Source organism: Pteropus alecto, unplaced genomic scaffold, assembly GCF_000325575.1.
Source record: "Pteropus alecto unplaced genomic scaffold, ASM32557v1 scaffold123, whole genome shotgun sequence".
Classification (NCBI taxonomy): Eukaryota; Metazoa; Chordata; class Mammalia; order Chiroptera; family Pteropodidae; genus Pteropus; species Pteropus alecto.
Window position 1 is genome coordinate 7,804,918 of NW_006433950.1, and position 7,004 is coordinate 7,811,921.

Genomic DNA, 7,004 nt, shown 5'->3' on the forward strand with positions numbered 1-7,004 from the left:
TCCGGCGGAGCGCGCGCGCGCACTCACGCACTCGCACTCACGCGCGGGGCCTCCCACTCCTCGGACACCCGCACTCAGCCCAGACGGCACCCGGGGGGTCCCAGCGCCCTTCAACCTGCACACGTGCGCGCTCGCCCACCGGCGCACACGCATGTCATGCGTGATGATGCCTCGCTCGTGGACACACACGAGTACACACGTCCCTCACACAGGCTCTAATTAGTACACACATTCCCACACTAGTTCTTACATACGTACGTTTCCGCGTAAGCTTACTCTCTAACACGCTCATCCTCAAACCCTAGTACAAAACTTTCACACACACTAGTTAGTACTCACATACACTTACATGTGCCTCCTTGCTGTCCTTTGCACACTCAAGCTCTAGCACACGCGTTCTCTTGACAGCCAGCCCGCGCGCTCACATACGCTCTGACGCAGTCTCGCTTGTGCGTGTATACGTGTTCACATTCCCGCCCACTTTACACATGCACTGCCATCATCGTACAGCGCGCAAGCCTTCCCACAAACGCGGCACACACCCCTTAGTACACGAGTACACTTCCCCGTGCTCGCTGTCTCTCACGTACTCTCCACGCGTCTCACACCCTAGCATACACGTTCTTTTAAACCCCAGTGCACACTTTGACACATGCTCCCGCACATTCTCAGTGTGCACACAGATGCCCTTTTACACGTTATCACACGTTTTCACACACACGCTTTCACTAGCTCTAACAGGAATGCAGAGGCCAGGCTGCCTCCCCAGCCACAGCACCCCCACATCCTCACCTCCCCCAAGGCAAATTAATTTCTCCTAGAGCGAGAAAGCTGCTTGGGATTTTTTTAAGGTAAAATATTCCCTTAAACACCGGTGAAAACATGCAGCTTGGTGGGCAGCAGCTCCTAGAGTAGCCCCCAAAGGCCTTTGTCATAGATGCCTGGGGGAGGCCAGGGAGTCACCAGCCAAGGATAGACAGCTGACCCAGAGGAGCCACTCTGTTCTTTGTCTCCCAAACAGAGGCGGCATTTTACTCCAGAGTCAGCAGCAAGATCCCCGCTCCAGGGTGCGGAAGGAAGAGAAAAAGGCTCAGAAGCCAGCCTAGTGCAGCCCGATGGTTCTGCAGATAATCGGAGGAGGCGGGCGCTCTGCCCCGTCCAGCTTGGCTAGGAGCAAGGAGAGCACTGAAGGGGGTCGTGTAGCTCCAGGCGGTTCTGGTCTGGGCTGGTGGTCAAGAATCCCAACCAGACAGAGCCAAGGTTCTGGGCCTCAGATTACTCTGGATGCCAGACCAGGACACTCACAGTCCCCCTAGTGGAAGTGGACTAGGGTATGTTTTATTCTCTCACAGAGAGCAAAGCCCGGGAGAGGAGAAATGTCACTCTCCTAGAATGATTTCCTGGAGAGTTAGAGGTTTCCAGCTAAGGACCCAACCGGAGGGGAGGCCATAACTTGAGAGTTACTTTCTCTGAATCCTCCTGCCTGCCCTCCAGGAAGCAGTGATCGAGGGGACCACAAGGTTGGATGAGGGTGAAATTTCTCTAGATTCCTGACCAAGTGTGTCCCTTTGTGATAGTCCCTGTTATTTGATTAGGGGCGGAGTGGTGTCTGTCTCGAAAGTCCTGGTAGAAAATCGGAGGCCACGTCTTACTTACACTGACACTAACTGCAGGTTCCTTCCAATGAAGCCAAAGCCAGGTTTTTAAATTAATAACAACATTTATTGTACTTTTTCTCTAATTACAAAAGTAATAGATGTGCATTGTTACCATAATCCCACCCACTAGAGATAAATGCTGCCAACATTTTAGGACAGTCTTTTTTTTTTTTCTATGCACATAATAGCTACCATTTATTCGAAGTTAACACCGTGCCAGGCACTGCGCTAAGCTCTTTGTAAACAAGATCCCATTTAACCTTAAACACCCTATGAGGTAGGCATCATCATATCCGCATTTTTCAGGAGAGGAAACGGCCTCTGAAAGTTTATTCACAAACCTAGTCAGTGCGAGCTAGAGCTGAGATAGGAACTCAATAGGTGTGCTTGTAAATATACATATACACAAACATACAGCACGATCATATGCATATAGGTGCAAGAATTTATTAAGATCAAAACACCAGTGAAGAAAAAGTAAATCGAGGCATTAGGAGGAGGCATTTTCAGAATTCTAGCAAAACTCCGACTTGAAATGTAAAAGGAAATTGTTTCCTGATTGTTAGAATTTAGTTTAAGAATGCACAATGTCACCAGCAACTACACGCCAATGACTTCAAGGTCATTTCTATCTTAGAAACTTCACTGATGGCTTGATGTGGAGGCTGCCAACTGTTCCCTGGCCACAGGGAAAGTACGGCGATTTGCCAGGTAGCCAAGGGCCCGAGAGTTTTTCTACCCAGAGGAAGCAAAAAGCCAGATTTTGTTTGATCTGATTCTCATAGTAACCCAAAGTAAAGCACATGTAAGACTTGCAGATTTTCCAGTTTTAGTGATGGCATTTGAGATTCGATCACCTCTAGGCCTTTGCTATGTTGTTCGCCCTGCCTGGAAGTCCGCTCACCTTCACCCCGCTCCTACCCGCCTCCCCCTGTCTTTATCCCACTAACCCCTGCTTGTTTTTCAAGTCCTTCAAGAACAGAGGTCACCTTGCTTGACCCTCCCAGGCTCCGCAGTACTCCAACTGCTCAGCCCTCTGCAGTCCCCTCTTCACTGGACGCAGTGACCTCTCCTGCCTAAACCATGGGCTCCTTGAGGGTAGGGCTCTTGTTGACTGGATCACAGGGACAGATTAAGCAGTGCCTTGTATCACAAATCTTTTCACTGGGTAAATAAATAGATCAGGTATAATTCAGAGGGGAAGAACAGGTTACATTAAGCATATCTAAACAGACGCCCCCCCTCCACCCTGTGTAAATTAATGATAATTCTTATCAAAAGGAAGTGAGAGATGGATCATTAAGCAATTATTTTAATGTGGTCAGTTGTGTAAAGTGTATCCTTGCATGATTCTGGGTAATAGACAGTTTCTTGAAGTTGGAGAACAACATTCTGGACTTAAGAGTCACCTATTAAGTAATCCTGACTCAATGAAATCTTCCATTACCCTTGAAATAGTCTGTGATGGACAGTGGAGAAACAGCTGGGGAGGATCCTGTGGAGGGGATAGACAGGGCTTTGCACCCCACCCTTCGAGCATGACTTTAACCCCCAGCAGCAGAACGGGACCTCTGAGCATAGTGGGTGGGCTCACACCTGCTAGCTCTCAGGAAGCCACACTCCTCAGGGGACACGAAGTGTGGTCTTGGACAGACCTTGGCTGGACTACAAGTTCCTGTCACTCTCTGCTGCTGTAGACTTAGCTCCTACAGGCGCTAGGTGCTCAACCGACATTTGAACAAATGGAACCTGCCTCTCCCTTCTCCCCTTCCAGCTTCCTCTCTGCCCTGCCCCTTCCTGCCCCAGGGTGCCCGCTTTCTAAAAGCTGTGTCGACAGGGAAAAATGTTCTCCCATTTCCAAAGGTCTCTGCGGGGAACCAAGACAACCCTTCCCACAGTAAAACCACCTCGCTTTCAAATCTCTAGACAGTGACTCTTTTCTTCATTTGCCAGGGAGATTAGACTCCGTGGTGGTGCTTCCCTGATCTCAGGTAAGGGGAATCTAAAACCTCTTACCATCGGAGAAAGAATTTGGCAGAGATAACCCTCTCCTAGCACTCCAGGGTGGAAAGCAAACGGATTTTTCCCCTTTTATCATTTCCTGTAGTCTAAAAAAATGAGAGGAATGCAAACACAGGAGATAGCATTTAAGCACTAGGTGATAAAAAGATTTGGCGAGAATGGCTGAGGGAGATAACCCTGCCCCCCGCCCCTCCCTCTCCGAGTCTTCTCTTCCCAAAAACCATCTAGAAGCCGCCTGGGCTCCAGCACCCAAATCCTCCCAGCTTCGCTTCTTGCTCCCAAATCATTCTCTCTCCATGTCTAAGCCAAGGCGTGCATTATTAACTCGTTCCCACTTTTTTTCAACTTCCCCCCATTCATTTCTCCTCATCTGCTGCAAATTCTAGGTGTCCGGGTTGTTCGTTTGTTTGTTTTTTTAACTTCATTTTTTTTTTCCTGTGCAAATGGAGTAGAAACCGAGCGAGAAAAAAGCCCCCAAGGCTACTACCCTTATTGTCATTGGCCCAGATTTCGTTTTTGGTACTTGACTTTGAGCAGACATCATTTCTCTGTTAAGAAAAGATAGTGTCGAGTGATGGTTAAAACTGGGTTTGGGGGGTCAGGGAGTCTTGAGTTTGAACCCTGCCTCAGTCACTTCCTCCGTGCCTCAGTTTCCTCCTGTGACCACAGAAAGTAGCACTATAACCTGCCCCATTGGGTTATCGTGAAAACTGAATAAGATCAAACACGTAACGCCCACAGCCCAGTATCTGACACACGGTTGGCGTTCCACAAACACTAGCTTCCCTTACGGTGGGAGACACAGAGTACATACGATTTTCTATTCCGCCTTTTCTCACTTAAAATCATGTAATACGCATTTTCCAAGTTGCTTCTTTCTATGAAGGCCTGGTCATTTCTGAACTTCAGGGCCCAGACCGAGGATGAGATCCAGGTCCCATTTGGCACTGGGGTCCCAGTGTCTGGGGACACACCCAGAGCTCAGTAAAAATGACCAAAAAGAATAATCGTTTTAAATGGCTGCATAATATTCCGCCGAGTGGCTCTGCCCCAACTGAGCCACGGGTCAGATTCCTTTTTTTAACTTTTAAGTACACCATTGCTCTGGACATCGCCCAGCTCCCCACACGCGGCCTGTTCATTCCCTGGTGGGGAGTGGGGGTGACAATGGGGTTGTTAATTTTATAAAATCTTTTTGAATAAAGAGCCTGAGCATTTTTTTTTTTTTACGCTTTCCAAACATATTGCCAGATTGCCATCAGAAGGGCTGCACCAAATTTACACTTTGTACTGTCGTTGGCAGCATTTTTGACGAGAACTCCTTTTTTGCACTCATTTGCAGTTTTTCTCTTGGATCTGGAATTCTCAGCCCGGCTGGTTCCCCTGTGAGGCATGAGGTATATAAAAAGATGTCTGAGCCCCGGCTGTCAAGAGAGGAGTGTCTGGATTCTTTGCTGTGTTTCTGTCTGCTGGGCTGGGCGGGGCGGGCCTAGAGCACTGAGTCAGCGCACCCCTTCCCTGTCTGCTCTTTAGCCCCAGACACCTTCTCAGGTGGGTTCTGGAACATCCCTCCCCCCTGGAAGATTCTGGTAGGGGGCCATTAGCATTACTAAGGTTATTTGCGCTCTGATACCAGCCTGGCACTTCCTTCTGGCTTCTTGCAATAAATCCATCAGCCACTCCTGGAAAGAGACTCCCACAAGAGGCTCTGGTGTCTGCCATCAGCTTTCTGTTCCTAGCGGGGCAGGCAGAGGTGTACAGATGCAGCGACCAGGTAAAGGAAGCCATGGCTCCCGACCACCCTGCCAGCCTCTTGGCACTGCCACCATTGCTCAGCCAGGTCCTGCGGCAGCCCGCGTGCCTCTCCCCTGACTCTGGCCCTTCTCTTCTGGGGGTGGCCTTTGTTTGCAAACAGCCAAAGGAAGTTTTGACGCTGTGGATTAACCAGACTCCCACAGCTCCGGATTCTTAGTCATCACAACGTGTCTCAACCTTCCGCCCGCCCTGCCGATGTCACCAGCTTCCAGGTGATGGCGAAGAAGTGACTAGGAGCCTCCTAGTTTCAGCGGCTTCCATTCGTCATCTTCGGCGGGGAGAGGGGAAAACCCCCCGCCCACTGCAAACGAGTGGACTGTCCAGGACCGGGATGCCAGGATGGGATCTTTATTTAACTCCATTTAGCTCGGTTCTGCGGAGGGACACTATGCCCCAAACACCAGGCTACACTCGTTACATACAGGATTGCCTTCGATTTCACTGAATCTTCACGACAACATGTGCAGCAGATACCATCACTCCCATCGTACAGATGGAAAAACCGAGGCCCTGTGTTATAAGAACGGCTAGCGGGAGGCCCAGCGACGAGTAGGGAGCAGCTGAGGAAAGGCTTGGTTGGAGTGCTGGAAAATCGGCGGGTTCTCCAGGCGGGAGCTGTGTTCCCAACGGCTGCCTGACTGGGGGCAGATTTTGTCCCCTCTCTGGATCTCCTGCCTCTCCCTGGGTAAACGACGAGGGCGACCTTTCTAGCACTAAAGCAAGTTGGAAGGGATGACGGTAATTCTGAGATTTTGCGTGCTGAAGGCCTGGTACAAGGGAGGGGCCATTCCAGCTGCTACCCGGGGCCCTGGCTTCACTCCTTGCAGTCCTGTCACAGAGCAGTGCCAGCAGGAGAAAGCAGATCCGCGCTCGGCGCGGGGTGGGCGCGGGGAGAGTGGGGAATGGCTGCTAAGGGGGTTTCTGTCGGAGGTGATGAGATAGTCTAAAATTAGATTATGGGGATGACTGCACAATTCTGCAAATGAGCTAAGAACCATTGAATTATATGCTTTAAATGGGTGAATTTTACGGTATGTTAATTATATATTTCAGTAAAGCTATTTAAGAGAGGAAGGAATGAAGGAAGGAAGAAAGAGGTGGGAAGGAGGGAGGGAGAAAGGGAGCAAGGGAAGGAAGGAAGGGAGGGAGGGAGGGAGGAAGGGGTGCATGTGCTGCTATCGCCCTGCTCTGTGGATGGGACCCCCAGGCTGACTCCAGAGTCCAGGTCTTGGACCACTGCACCACACTGGCTCTCGAGGACAGTCGGTGGGGTCCTTGTCACCCTGCATCAGTCCTCAGCATCACCCCATGTCAGTCCTCAGCATGCATTCAAGGCTCTCACCATCTGCTTGCAGCCGACCTGCCCAGCCTTCTTTCCCATTGATCCCCACAAGGTACCTCATTCTGTTCCTTGAGTTTACCGCGTGTCCGTGCCTCCTGGGCTTTGCTCATGCAGATACCTCCACGATGACAGCCCATTCACCTTGCAAGGCTCAGTGCAAATATCAC